Below are 15139 nucleotides of genomic sequence, written 5' to 3'. Positions count from 1 at the left end.
TCCAAGATCTTCCAAATTATTTCATCGTCGGTTCAATCTTTCTAATTTTCATCCCGGAGTATCTCAACAATTCATGGTGGTGTTTCTCATCATCCTTTTCAACATTTTAAGACCGAAGAAGGGTTTTTCCTCCAAATCTTATCCGTTCTCTCAAAGATTCATGGTGCTAGCTTTATGCCATCCTCTCATCATTGTTTCGATTGTGAGAATACTTTTCACCCATCCGGAGCATTTCAGGAGTCTTTTCAGTTTGATTCTCCGGAGCCCATCATCTCAAAAGTATTCATTCTCAGCTTTCAGCTCTTATTCCTCGCCGGTGCATCATTCAAGTTTTCTCTTATCAGCTCGTGATCTCTTCGTTCTCATGTATCTAAATTCTCTCAAGTATCTTCATTTTTTTTCCAATTCTTCCTAGTAAATTGTGCCTTTGCTACGTTCTTTTTCAATTCTTATGGTGGTTCATTCAAGATTTCTCTTCCTTCTTACCATATCAATTCATTCGTTCTTTAAAATCCTACCAGTGGTTCATTGAGTTTACGCTATATCTCTCTCAATCCTTTCTGCCGGAATAAGTTGTATGCAATCCATTGCTTGTCATCAATTTAAATTGGTGAAGGATACGCATAACATAATTCTTATTCTTGCTTCATCCTAATGACGGATTCATTCTTCCGGAGTTTGTTCACGATGAGTAAATTCTCGATTCAAGTGCTTCATACTTTTCCCGGAGTTCCAAGATCTCTCAACTATATCATCACAAAGATTCATCTAAATCATTGCAAGGATTCATCTTGTTTTTTTCAACTTCTCTTTCTTTCTATCATCTTTTTATTACCGGAGTTCTTCATGGAGTTTCTACGTGGTGGTTCGTCAAGGCTTTCTTTCATTCTTCAGTTGTTCTTCAAGATTTCTCTCGGAGTTAAGATCTGCCAAGCTATACTCTAAATTAAACAGGGTGCTCAACACATGTTTTGTTTAGAGGAGTTCAAGCATTCTTCATCTTGCATTCTGATTTGCAATTCGTTCTACCTTATCTTTTGAGGTGGTGCTACGTCATTTTTGTAAACCCATCATTTTTAATTCGTTCATGAGATCCTTTGCAACCCATCAATATCTTCATTGGAATTATCTTGGGTTATATTTCACCTATAGCCTTCCTTAAGGAATGTTGTTATTGTGGTGCTTAACAATGATCCAAGTTATATCTTTATCATCTTCGTGGATGAAGTTTGTCATCTCTTTGGTGCTCTCAATCAAATCTTTTTCCTGTGAGTGGCAGGTTGTCACCTCATAATTTTGAGATGTTTTCCGTAAGGCCACAACAAGCTTATCCTTTCTTTGTTGATAATCCAACAACTCCGTTCTAGCATTTTGTGTAAGCGTGCTCTTTTAAGATCTTGTTTTCCTCCTTTCAGTAAATTCATTTCTTTCATTTCTTCCGGAGGCATTGTGATGTTGCACTCTTTGACCCATCATCTCATTTTTTTGTCAAAGATCATGTTCTTTTCTTTTGCTTATCCATCCAACCGGAGTGTCGTGTTTTCATTCAAGTTCTCTCATCTTATCAAGTTTTGCCTCCCTTCTCAACCGGAGTGCTGTCTAAAATCTTTCTTACCCCTTGTGCCATTCTTTCAATATTTTCGGAGTTAGTGTGTTGTTGATTTCATAAAGTATCTTCTCATCTTATTAAGTTCATGATTCTTATTCCTTCCATTTACAGTCAAAGTGCTGTCCAAATTATATCATTCTTATTCCTTCTCTATCTGGTTTCAACCAGAGTGTTGTGGCTATCATTCCTCTTCTAACCGGGGTCTCATCCAAGTGCTTTCATTTTGCCAAGTTCATATTATTGCCTTCCATTTCCAACCGGAGTGTTGTCGTAATTGATCTTTATCATTCCATGTACATCTCGTTTCAACCGGAGTGCTTGCATGTACTTCTTGTCCATTGCAACCCTTTTTTCTTATGTCTTTCAACCTACAAGGTTCTGGTAATGTGCCTTGTTCCTCTTCTCTAACGGAGTGTTTTAAACTTTGTTCATCTTCGTTGTGTTCTTTCTTTCAATTTGTTCAACCTCACAAGCTTCGTGGTTTCACTCGTTTGTCCAAGAAGCAACTTAGTTTTACCTCTTCCCCTTCCTCTTCCGTTTTTCCCCGGTGCCATCCTAGACCTCGGGACGAGATCCTCTCATAGTGGTGGAGTGTTGTAACGCCCTGAGACCGTTGCGCCAGGTGTCTTCCAGTTATTCGCGGTCTTTGCCATGTCATTTGCTTGCGTGTTGCATTTTGCCTTGTCATAATGTGCATTGCATCTTCATGTTTTCAAAACTTGCATTCGTCCGGGTTCTCCCAGTTCCTTCCGTTGTCCGTTCTCAGCCCAGACACAATTGCGCGCGCCCGCGGCATGTCCGAAATAGTGTTTTATAAGTGGCTGGAAAATGTTCTCTGAATGGGTTGAAAGTTGGCATGCGGTGTTGTTATGTTGTCAGTAGGCCGCCTGCCAAGTTTCATCGCATTCGGAGTCTGTTTGATGCCCCTACGAATAAATATAGCGGCAATGGTAGCCGGTCAAAACGTCGGACGTTTTCGGTCTCCGGAAACGGTTGTCGGGCTTCCTTCTTTCCTTTCCTCTCAGCCCAACCCATCTACACAGCCCACTAATCTTTCACCTAATCCCTCTCCACTCCGGAGCCATCCGATGGCGATCGAATAGTCCAAAACCCCCTACAAACCCCCTCCTAACCCTAACCTAGACCCCCTGCCTATTTAAACCCCTTCCCTTGCCATTTTGGGTGCCCCTAGCCTCTCCCTTATCCTCTAGCCGCCGCCCTCTTGTTTTCAGCGCCGCCCCAGCCACCTCCCGCCACTTAGCACCGTCCCACAGGTCGCGCCACCGCTTGAGCCGCCGGCTCGGCCAACCGTAGCCAGCCACGTCGCCTCCCCACGCCTCCACAGCACTGGGCCCGCCGAAGCCCGCAACCGACCCGTCATGGGCTGAACTCGGGCCGAACCCCGCCGCCGCTCATGCCCGACCAGCACGCGCTCCGCCGCCTCTGATCCGGATCGGGAGAGCTATGATCTCCCCTCCCTCGCGTCTCCGCCGCCTGGCCTCCCGCAGGCGACCACCGCTGCCACGGTGAGCCCCGACCTCGCCGCCCTTCTTCTCCCCTGCCGCACTAGCTCTCTCTCTCTCTCTCTCTCTCTCTCTCTCTCTCTCTCTCTCTCGCAGAAAGCCTTCGCCGCCATGAATGTCATCGCCGTGCTCGCAGACGCCGTCGTTGCCACGTCACCGACCCCTCCCCCGGCTGGATCTGGGACCCCCATCGCCGGATCTACCCTTCCCCGCCGTCTACGGGTCAGCCCTTCCACTGGAGCGCCGTCCCGTCGCCGGTCGCCGGCGCGTTGACCTCCTGCCTCGTCCTCGTGCAAGCAGAGGACGAGGGCTTCCTCTTCGCGTTCGTGGCCATGCCTTCGCCTTGCCTTCGTGGGTTGGCCCACTGCAGCCTCCCTGCGGCCCAGACCTGCAAGGCCCAGCGCCCTCATCTGCTTTGCCATCGCCGTGGGCCGCCAGATCCGCCGCCCTGTTCCACTGACCGGGCCAGGCCCAGTGTGAGCACACCCCAGCGCCCTCCTCTTGTTTTTTTGTCCATCTATTGGGCTAGCCTCTTGATTCGTCCCGTGACATTTTTTTCCTGTTCCAGCGAATTTAGACTTTATTCCAGAGACAACAGTTTTACAGAAAAGTCCCTATGCTTCATGCATTTAATAACTCCACAACTGTGCATCGGATTAAAATGTTTTATATATGAAAAATGACTAGAATTTCATCTAGTTTCATAATGTCCAACTTTCATGCATGTTAGAAATGTTTAAACTTGTTGTTTGCTTTGTTTTGCTATCTTGCCATGCTAAAATGCTTTATTTCATAACTAAATAACCGTAGCTCCAAACCTAACAAACTTTATATTTAAATGGGGTAGAAAAATGCCTAGTTTAACATGGTGTACTTGCTTTGCATGTTTGACAACTCTAAAATATGGTTTAGGGCATAACAGTACCAAATCTAAAATGTGCACATGAGGATTTTCCGGACTTGTTTGCTTGTTGTTTCGGCCTCATTTAAACTTGCCTAGATAGGTAGTTTTATTATGCTTCATCTCTTGCCATGTTTAACAACATTTAATATTGTTGGGTACCTAAAAGGGAGAGAACTAAATAAGACATGTGGTGTTCCGTCAATATGCAACTCGTTGCATATTGAGCTGCACTTAATTTGTAGGTTTGTTTGTGCACTTTGCCATGCCGTGTCTCATTAAACCGGAGATGCATCATACTTGGTTGTGCATCATGCCATGATTATGTGATGGTTGTTTACCATGATGGTTTGCTTCTTTCCGGTGTTGCTTCTTCGGGTTGGTTCCGATAATGTCACGTTTGTGAGGATTCATTTGACTCCGTCCGTTTGTCTTCTTCATGTACTCGTTCTTCTTCCTTGCGGGATCTCAGGCAAGATGACCATACCCTCGAAATCACTTCTATCTTTGCTTGCTAGTTGTTCGCTCTATTGGCATGCCGCGATACCTACCACTTGCTATATCATGCCTCCCATATTGCCATGTTAAGCCTCTAACCCACCTTTCCTAGCAAACCGTTGTTTGGCTATGTTACCGCTTTGCTCAGCCCCTCCTATAGCGTTGCTAGTTGCAGGTGAAGCTAAAGTTTGTTCCATGTTCGGAACATGGATATCTTGGGATAACATAATATCTCTTATTTTAATTAATGCATCTATATACTTGGTAAAGGGTGGAAGGCTCGGCCTTATGCCTGGTGTTTTGTTCCACTCTTTTCGCCCTAGTTTCCATCATAACGGTACCTTGATTTTTGTGTTCCTTACGTGGTTGGGTGTTATGGGAACCCCTTGACAGTTCGCTTTGAATGAAACTCCTCCAGCAAGGCCCAACCTTGGTTTTACCATTTGCCTCACCACCACCTACTTTTCCCTTGGGAGTCGTGCTCCCGAGGGTCATCTTTATTTTAACCCCCCGGCCAGTGCTTGTCTAAGTGTTGGTCTGAACCAGAGCACCATGCGGGACCGTTGAGGGAGCCCTGGATTAGGGGGTCCTCGGACAGCTGAACTATATACTTTGGCCGGACTGTAGGACTATGAAGATACAAGATTGAAGACTTCGTCTAGTGTCCGGATAGGACTCTCCTTTGCGTGGAAGGCAAGCTTGGCAATTCGGATATGTAGATCTCCTCCCTTGTAACCGACTTTGTGTAACCCTAGCCCCTCCAGTGTCTATATAAACCGGAGGGTTTTAGTCCATAGGACAACAACTCTATATAAACTTGTATTTATGTGAAGTGGCGATTGTAAGCCAACTCTTTATCCCTTTCTATTCAGTACATGGGATGGTGTGAAGATTACCCCTCTTGTGACAAACCTACCATGCGGCTATGCCTCTAAGTCGTGCCCCGACACGTGGGAGATATAACCGCATTGTGGGTGTTACATTAATATTTGTTGACTACCCGAAAATACATACCATGTGCCTCGTCAAGCCACTTGTTCACAAACGTGATGTCAGCATCTGTCGCGTCAAGTTGCCGGATGAGTCTGGCAAATTCAGCAGTCCGGCCAGCCACCGGGCCGTCAGCCGCCTGCACATGAAAGCAACACAATAATTACCTGGGACTACGATCCTCTATTTGCCGCCTCCGGACAGCAACCAGAGTCTTAGGGGCTACTATCTGTATAGAGCACACCTAGCATGTGCGGTACCATCAAATTTTTTATATATACTACTTTGCATACCTCAAAGCCTCTTAGCAGGCTCGTAAAAGCTTCATGCAACCCACTTGTGGCGGACGAGATCCTCTCAACCACCGTACTCATTGAAGTATGATGCTCCTCTGAAATAGTCGCTTTCTCCAAAAGACTCATCAATGCGTCCGGTTGCACACCGGACAGTCCTGGACTCTTTTTTTTGCTCTCCATAGCAGACGAATATTCTGGACCGCGGGTGGCCGAAGGGTTACCTTCTAGCCTTGGCGGATCAGGAGAAACCCTCCGTGATGACACCTCAGGGTCGTCCGCCTCAGGAGGCGGGGAGGCAGGGGGAGGCATTTCGCTCTCCATCATCTGCTGAGAAGGGCTACGGGCCGGACTGCAAGATATATGTCTCGGTTATTTCCCTCGGAGATAAAGCAGGATACATTTACCAAAAGCACTCTTGATTCACTTACATCTCGATGGAGGGCTGGCCCCCTTGCGGGCACTTTGCGGTAAGGACGCCCTCCGGGGCAGTGCCTCCTGACGAAGATTTCTTCCCTCGTTTGGAACCTTTCGTTTCCAAGTCGTTAGAGACAGTCCTTTTCCTTCCTTGGGGGGAGGGGATTTGAAAGTGCAACTATCCCTGGGTGGTTTTGGTAATTCCTAACAACATATAGCTCATTGAGCTAACATTATTCCAAGATTAATATTTCAGGAAAAGCTCAATGAATGGCATGGCATGGATGAGGAAAGTGGATCCCTCAAAATTCTAAGGACAAAAAGTTTGTCTCAAGCTTGAAGCTCAAGACACTACATTTTATATTTTAGTGATCCAAGATCACATTGAGTCTATAGGAAAAGCCAATACTATCAAGGAGGGATGAGGTGTTGCTTAATGGCTTGATTGCTCAAAATGCTTAGTGATATGATCCAAAACCCTGAACTACCTTCCCACATCCACATATGACCTAAACCAAAAGTCAAACTCGGCCCCACCGATTCTTTCTATCCGGCGCCACCGAGTTTCAAATGTCATAGCCACTGCCACAAACCCTAGGCAAATCGGTCTCACCGATAGGGATCTCGGTCTCACCAAGATGGGATTGTAATCTCTCTGTTTCCGTTCGTAACGTTTCGGTCTCACCGAGATGAGTGATCGGTCCCACCGAGATTGTAATGTAAACTCTCTGTTTCCCTTTTGTAACATTTCGGTCTCACCGAGATGAGCAAATCGGTCCCACCGAGTTTACCTGACCAACTCTCTGGTTAGCTTATTACCAAAATCGGTCCCACCGAGTTTGTGTAATCGGTCACACTGAGATTACGTTATGCCCTAACCCTAACCATATCGGTCCTACCGAGTTGCATCTCAGTCCCACCGAAAATCCTAACGGTCACTAGGTTTGCTGAATCGGTCCGACCGAGTTTAACCATTCGGTCCCACCGAGTTTGGCAAATTGTGTGTAATGGTTAGATTTTGTGTGGAGGCTATATATACCCCTCCACCCACTCTTCATTCGTGAAGAGAGCCATCAGAACATACCTACACGTCCAATACATATTTTCTGAGAGAGAACCACCTACACTTGTGTTGAGGTCAAGATATTCCATTCAAACCATATGAATCTTGATCTCTAGCCTTCCCCAAGTTGCTTTCCACTCAAATCTTCTTTCCACCAAATCCAAATCATGTGAGAGAGAGTTGAGTGTTGGGGAGACTATTATTTGAAGCACAAGAGCAAGGAGTTCATCATCAACACACCATTTGTTACTTCTTGGAGAGTGGTGTCTCCTAGATTGGCTAGGTGTCACTTGGGAGCCTCCGACAAGATTGTGGAGTTGAACCAAGGAGTTTGTAAGGGCAAGGAGATTGCCTACTTCATGAAGATCTACCGCTAGTGAGGCAAGTCCTTCGTGGGCGACGGCCGTGATGGAATAGACAAGGTTGCTTCTTCGTGGACCCTTCGTGGGTGAAGCCCTCTGTGGACTCGCGCAATCGTTACCCTCTGTGGGTTGAAGTCTCCATCAACATGGATGTACGATAGCACCACCTATCGGAACCACGACAAAAACATCCGTGTCTCCAATTGCATTTGAATCCTCCAAACCCTTCCCTTTACATTCTTGCAAGTTGCATGCTTTACTTTCCGCTGCTCATATACTCTTTTGCATGCTTGCTTGAATTGTGTGGAGATTGCTTGACTTGTGCTAAGATAGCTAAAATCTGCCAAGAACTAAAATTGGGAAAAGGCTAGATTTTTATTTGGTCAAGTAGTCTAATCACCCCCCCTCTAGACATACTTTCGATCCTACAAGTGGTATCAGAGCTTTGGTCTCCATTTGCTTTGATTTCCATAGCTTTTGGTGGTCATAGCCTTGGTTTCACAACCTAGGAGAGTATGGCGTCTAGCGAGGGAAATTATCACCATAGAGGTCCTTACTTTGATGGCACTAATTTTGTTAGTTGGAAGCATAAGATGAAAATGCATATTCTTGGACATAACCCCGCCGTTTGGGCTATTGTGTGTATTGGCTTGCAAGGTGAATTCTTTGATGGGAAAGAACCGAATCGTGAAGCTACCACGGAAGAGTTGAAGATGCTGCAATACAACACTCAAGCTTGTGATATCCTCTTCAACGGATTGTGCCCCGAAGAATTCAACAAAATCAGCCGTCTTGAGAATGCAAAGGAAATTTGGGATACTTTGATTGATATGCACGAAGGTACCGACTCCGTCAAGGAATCCAAATTGGATGTGCTTCAAAGTCAACTTGACAAGTTCAGAATGAAGGATGGTGAAGGTGTCGCTGAAATGTACTCTAGGCTTGCTCTTATCACAAATGAGATTGCCGGCTTAGGGAGTGAAGAGATGACCGATAGATTCATCATCAAGAAGATCCTAAGAGCCTTGGATGGAAAATATGATACCGTGTGCACATTGATCCAAATGATGCCCAATTACAAAGATCTCAAGCCAAAGGAAGTCATCGGAAGAATTGTTGCTCATGAGATGTCACTCAAGGATAAAGAGGAACTTCACAACAAATCAAGTGGTGCTTACAAAGCCTCATTTGAAGCCCCCACGTCATCAAGTGAGAAACAAACCTTCAATGAAGAATTGAGCTTAATGGTGAAGAACTTCAACAAGTTCTACAAGAGTAGAAGCAAAGAGAGAAGCTCCAAGTCAAGGTCCTACAATAACAAAAGATCTTCTAGTCGAGAGTGAAATTGCTACAATTGTGGAAGGCCCGGACACTATTCCAATGAGTGTACGGCCCCCTACAATAGAAGAGAAGATTCTCCCAAGAGAAGAAGTAGAAGAGAAGAATCACCATCAAGAGAAAGAAGGAGTAGAGATGATCGTTATGAACGAAGACCCTCATGGAGAAGCAAGGATTCGGAAAGAAAGGACAAGTCATCAAGGAGCTACACAAAACGAAGACATCAAGCTCATGTTGGTGAATGGGTATCCGGTTCCGACTCCGACAACCACTCCGAGAGAAGCTATCACTCCGACTTCGAATATAATCAAGATGAAGGTGTTGCCGGTCTAGCACTTGTGACAACAAACTCCTACGACATATTTGACTCACCAAATGAAGGAGTTGGAACATGCTTCATGGCTAAAGGCCCAAAGGTATCACACCCTGAGTATGTTGATTTCAATAGTGATGAAGATGACTTGTTAGGTGATGATGATTTACTTATTGACAAGTCTAGTGATGAATACTATGATGAAACGTCAATTAATCATGCTAATCAAGATAAAACGAATGACAATGATAAGGAGAAGATTGAGTCTCTAACTAAAGAACTAAACACTCTTAAGTTAGCTCATGAAACTATCTTAGGAGATCATCGAGAACTTTTAAGGACTCATGAGAAATTGCGCTTTGAAAAGCTCAACCTTGAGCAAGAGCATGAGTTCTTAAAAGCAATCAATGATGATCTTTGTAAGAAAAGTTCTTCTTACATTGCCAAGCGTTTACTCTTATGCACTTACATGCCTCAAGTCAAGTCTAGTAACAAGAACAAGAAATATTCTTCCTCTAGTAGTAACAATAATCATGCTAAATCCAATATTGTTGCTTCTAGTATTCTCTTGATTCCACTAATGATTCTCTTAGCCAAGTTACACTTGAGCAAGAAAATAGCTTATTGAAGGGAATTATAGAGAAAGGTGTTTACAAGAGCCTTGCCGGAAGTAAGCAATTCGAGGAAATTGTACGCAAGCAAGGAAGGCACCGAAAGAATCAAGGTGTTGGTTTTGAACGAAAGTTCAATGCCAATGGAGTTAAGTGGGAACAAGATCAATATCCCAAGACGAAGTTTGTTCCTCAACAAGAGAAGTATGATCCTACTTCTCTCAAAGGGACACAAGCTCAAGATGATTTTCCACCACAAGACCACAAGCAAAAAGGCAAGGACAAGCTTCAAGAGGAAATTGATGCATTTGAAGAAGCCCCCAAGGCCTTGGTCAAGTGGGTTCCCAAGACTACTTCAAGTTCCACTTCATCAAGTACAACTACAACACCGAGGATTCCCATCAAGATGGTGTGGATCCTGAAGAAGAAGAACTAGAGAGTTCTTGAGGGTGACTCCGCCAACATACTTCACTCTTATCATCTTGGCAAGAACAAGTGCAATCAACTTCCACATCTTGCACTAGTTCAAGGAGTCACAAACCCTCTTGTTGGTAAGACAAGGGACAAGGTAACCTAAAAGCTTTCATAGACATAATCTTGTGTGTGTATCACTTTATGTCTATGGATATCCTTGTTTGTTCCTTGTGGGACTAACCCGTGTAGGTATTGAAAGTGCAACTCACTCCAATGGATAGCTCCAAATGATCTACATCAACATTGAGCATCCACATCTTCAACATCTACATGAAGTCATCATCGACAAAACCCAAGGTTAGTTCATCCCTCTTAGGGGGGATCTCACATCTAGGGGGAGCTTTACTCTAAGAATTGAGCTAAAGCAACTCTAACGGTGTGAACACAACAAATGCTTTATGTAAAAGTGGTAACCCCACTTGTGCTTAAACGATGAGTATGACCTATGATCAAATGTTCTCATTTGACTCCTAAGTCAATATACTCATATATAGATGACCTAGTCATCGCCAATTGTTTGATAGATGCTAGAATTGGTTGTGCATGCTTTGTCACATATTTCAATTGCCATTTTATTGTGTGAGCATGTTGATTGCATATTTCACTCATTCAAGGACATCCACTTGTTGTTTTGATTGATTGTTTTTCTTTTCTTTTGCCAAGTGGATGGACAAGAATGCCTAAGAACCCTCTCTAGCTATCTATGCTTTTATCGTCTCAAACTCTATTCATGCTACATTACAAAATTTGATCAAGTCAGATTCGAACCACTCCGTGTGAGGAGCACTCGGAGTCCCCGATTCGTCATAGACTTAAACTTCCAAAACTTCTTTGTGCGTTTCGGTCTGACCGATTCATCCATTTCGGTCATACCGAGATCACTAAGTCGATCTAGGTTTTCAATCTCCATGCAACCGATTTGAACCTTTCGGTCACACCGAGTTTTAGTAACTGCTTGCAGTTATGAATCTCGGTGCCACCGAGTTGTTCCACTTGGTCACACCGACAAGGTCGGGCTATATATACTCACGGGCAAAATTTTGGAAATTTCTCCGAAACCCCTTCGCCCGCGCATAGCTCGCTCTGCCTCCTAGGTCTCCGGATCGTCCTCCTCGTCGCCAGCCGCCTCCTGTCGCTGGTCTCCGTCGCCATCAACGGAATTCTTCCCCGTCGTTGCCGCTATAGCGAGTTCATCGCTGAACTAGGGTATGGACTCGATCATAGTGCTATCCCCGTCCGATTCCTAGCACATTGTGTTCATTATGATTCTTACCAAGATTGAAACGCTTCTATCCAATCAAAACACTCCGTACATTAGAGTTGAATTGAAAATTTATGGTTAGGTTTCCGCCGAAACCATCTCGGACCCACCGAGTTGTGGAACTCGGTACCACCGATTCGGCTCAGGCCATTGCACATGTAATTTTCGGTCTGACCGAGAATTGCAAATCGGTGTGACCGAGTTCAGGAGTTTGTGAAACCCTAGCAATCTCGGTGCCACCGAACTGTGACTCGGTCTGACCGAGTTCACTAGTTTAGGTTCCAACAGCTGCTTCGGTATCATCGAGTTTACAAATCGGTTGATCCGAAATGCTTTCTGTGGAAAACTAAAACTAAGTTTTTGACTCATTCTTTTGCAAAAACCTCTGCATTTTGTGATGCTCATCTGCTCTATCTCATCTATATCTATTCACAGGGTCTACTGTCAGTGTTTGCAATATGTCTGATCAGAGTGACAGCCAGAACAGGTCAGAGGAGCAGGTTCACCTGAGTGAGGGCACTAGTCCCTCTAGCAGTTCATATGATGGTAGCAGGAGCACTCTGAGCAACTTGCCCAAAGCTGCCACCAGAACAAGGAAGAAGAAAACTTCAGAGTCTGAGGATGAAGACTATGTGGCCACTGAGGATGATGCCACATTAAAGAAGAAAGTGCTCAAGAAGGAGTACAGCTCAGCTGCAGTTAAGCCAGGGATGAAGATCAAAAGGCCAGCAGGAAGACAACCCATGTCAAAGGCCAGAGCATCTACTCAAGTCCCTTTGGGATCTGAACCCAAAGAGGCTACTGCAGAAGGGAAGAAAAGGAAGGAAAGGGTCAAGAAGACCATGGCCAGAGTGATTGGAAAGGCTTCCATGATGGAAGAAGAAGAAGAAGAGGTTGCTGCACCAGCACCTAAGGCCCAGAAGCTTATGGGTGATGCTATCAGGATAGGGGCTGCTTCATCAAAGCCCAAAGAAACACCCAAAGCAGCCTCCAAGCCCAAGAGTGCACCTAAGAGGAATACCAAGAGTATACCAGCTGCTGAGAAGAATAAGGCCCAAGTGCCTGAAGTTGCTGCTGATGAAGATGATGAAGGACAAGTCCTGAGAAAGCTCAAACCCAAGATTCCAGACCACAATGATGCTCATCCTGTGGCTGAGAACATGAAGATCAGGAGAGACTCAGGGTTGAGGCTATGGAGAGAGAGAGATCCATATGCTACCAGGAGAAGGACTGCTGTTGATTACAGGTTCCACACAAAGGAACAACAGGACTTCTATGAGACAGTGTTGTTGGACAAGAAGTCTATAGTGTGTGAAATGAGGTGGGTCGACTGGAAGTATATCTAGGAAAATGAGGAACACTATCCTGGTGTGTTTGACAGCTTCAGTGCTTGTGGAGTTGTAGACTTTGTTGGGCAGAAGCTCACAAAGTGGAATGAGGAGCTCATAATGCAATTCTACTCCACAGCTTCAGTGCTTGTGGAGTTGTAGACTTTGTTGGGCAGGATAGTATGGATGTCTGAAGGTACAAGGTACCACTCAACTATTGAGGAATGGGAAAATCTGATCAATGCTCCTAAGGAAGAAGAAGATGACTTGGATGTCTATGCCAAGAAGAAGATGGATCACAACTCTATGGCAAACATGTACAAGGAGATTCCTTAAGATGATCTTGAGACTCACCAGTTTGGGTCAGTAAAACACTTGCTGTCAGGGCTGACTACAATCAATTGGATCCTTAGGCACACTCTCTTGCCCAAGTCTGGTGATCACAGAATGATCAGAGGCCATGCAATTAACTTGCTACATATATTTGATGTGCCTCAGAAGTTCAAGGTCACGAGCCTTATAGTTGAGACTATCAAGAGGACTGCAGCTGACCAGAAAAGAAGTTGTGGATATGCCCCACAGATCCAGGAGTTGATAAACTCAAAGATGGGCACAGGCACATACCTGTTGTATAAGGAACACTTGCCTATCTACCCAGACTTCGAGGACAATCAAGTTGTGATGAATGAGAATGAACCATCATCAGTACAAGCTCAAGGGAAGAAGGAGAAAGCAAAGAAAGAGAAGGCTGCCAAGATGCCAACTCAAGAGAAGGCATCTGAGTACTTTTTGAAAAGCAAGCAAGATCAGCTTGGCTACCTGATTGCATCCACTCTGAGGATTGAGAAGGGACTGGCCACCCCGACTCAAAACCAGGAGAGCTTGGAAAGAATCGTGGAACAAAAATTCTATGATTTATATGTCAAAGTAACTGAGATTCAGTCTGTTGTGGAGCAGCTACAGGATGACATGCAGGAGAGAAAGGGCAAGACAACCACTGATGCATTTGCCAGAGTTCCTCGAGCTCAGAGATCTGCTGTAGTGCCTATTACAGACACTAGAGTCACTTCATCTGCACCAGCTATAGCTCCAGCGCAACCAGCTCCAGCACCAACTCCATCAGCTCCATCTACTTCGACTGAAGCCTTCGTCCTTGGCGTTCTTCGGACACCACCACCTGAAGACCAAGCTTGAGAGATGTTCTAGTGCTATGCATTTTCTATGAACTTTTTGGTAACTTGTAGCCAAAGGGGGAGAAAAATGTATAGATCATAGGCTTTGAGAGAGAGAGCGTTGCTTTTTATTCTCTCTTGCCTTGGTGGTTGAACTTTGTCTGTCTTTTGATTGCTTGAGATACTATGCTATTATCTGTGAGACATTGATGATCATGTGGTTGATCATAAGCTACACTTATGCTTGTTAGATGATATTATCTTACTTATCCTTATATGACCATTCACTTTGCTTGGTGATGAGTGCATGTATTTAATTCTTATCATTTTGAGCGCTCCACCAAGATGTATGTGACATGGAAGAGTAAACCATGATCCTAACTCATTGTGCATTTGCAGTCCAAAGCAAATCTTAAGATATGCACAAATTTAGGGGGAGCTCTTGCTTTTCACATACTTCTCAAAGCAACAATATCTTTCACTCTTATTATCATTTGTCGAAGCTTTGATCCATATGTTGTCATCAATTACCAAAAAGGGGGAGATTGAAAGTGCAACTATCCCTGGGTGGTTTTCGTAATTCCTAACAACATATAGCTCATTGAGCTAACATTATTCCAAGATTAATATTTCAGGAAAAACTCAATGAATGGCATGGCATGGATGAGGAAAGTGGATCCCTCAAAATTCTAAGGACAAAAAGTTTGGCTCAAGCTTGAAGCTCAAGACACTACATTTTATATTTTAGTGATCCAAGATCACATTGAGTCTATAGGAAAAGCCAATACTATCAAGGAGGGATGAGGTGTTGCTTAATGGCTTGCTTGCTCAAAATGCTTAGTGATATGCTCCAAAACCCTCAACTACCTTCCCACATCCACATATGACCTAAACCAAAAGTCAAACTCGGCCCCACCGATTCTTTCTATCCGGCGCCACCGAGTTTCAAATGTCATAGCCACTGCCATAAACCCTAGGCAAATCGG

This window comes from Triticum aestivum, chromosome 6A, assembly GCF_018294505.1.
Source record: "Triticum aestivum cultivar Chinese Spring chromosome 6A, IWGSC CS RefSeq v2.1, whole genome shotgun sequence".
Taxonomy (NCBI): Eukaryota; Viridiplantae; Streptophyta; class Magnoliopsida; order Poales; family Poaceae; genus Triticum; species Triticum aestivum.
The sequence above is the reverse complement of the archived record's forward strand: the minus strand, read 5'-3'. Positions refer to the sequence as shown.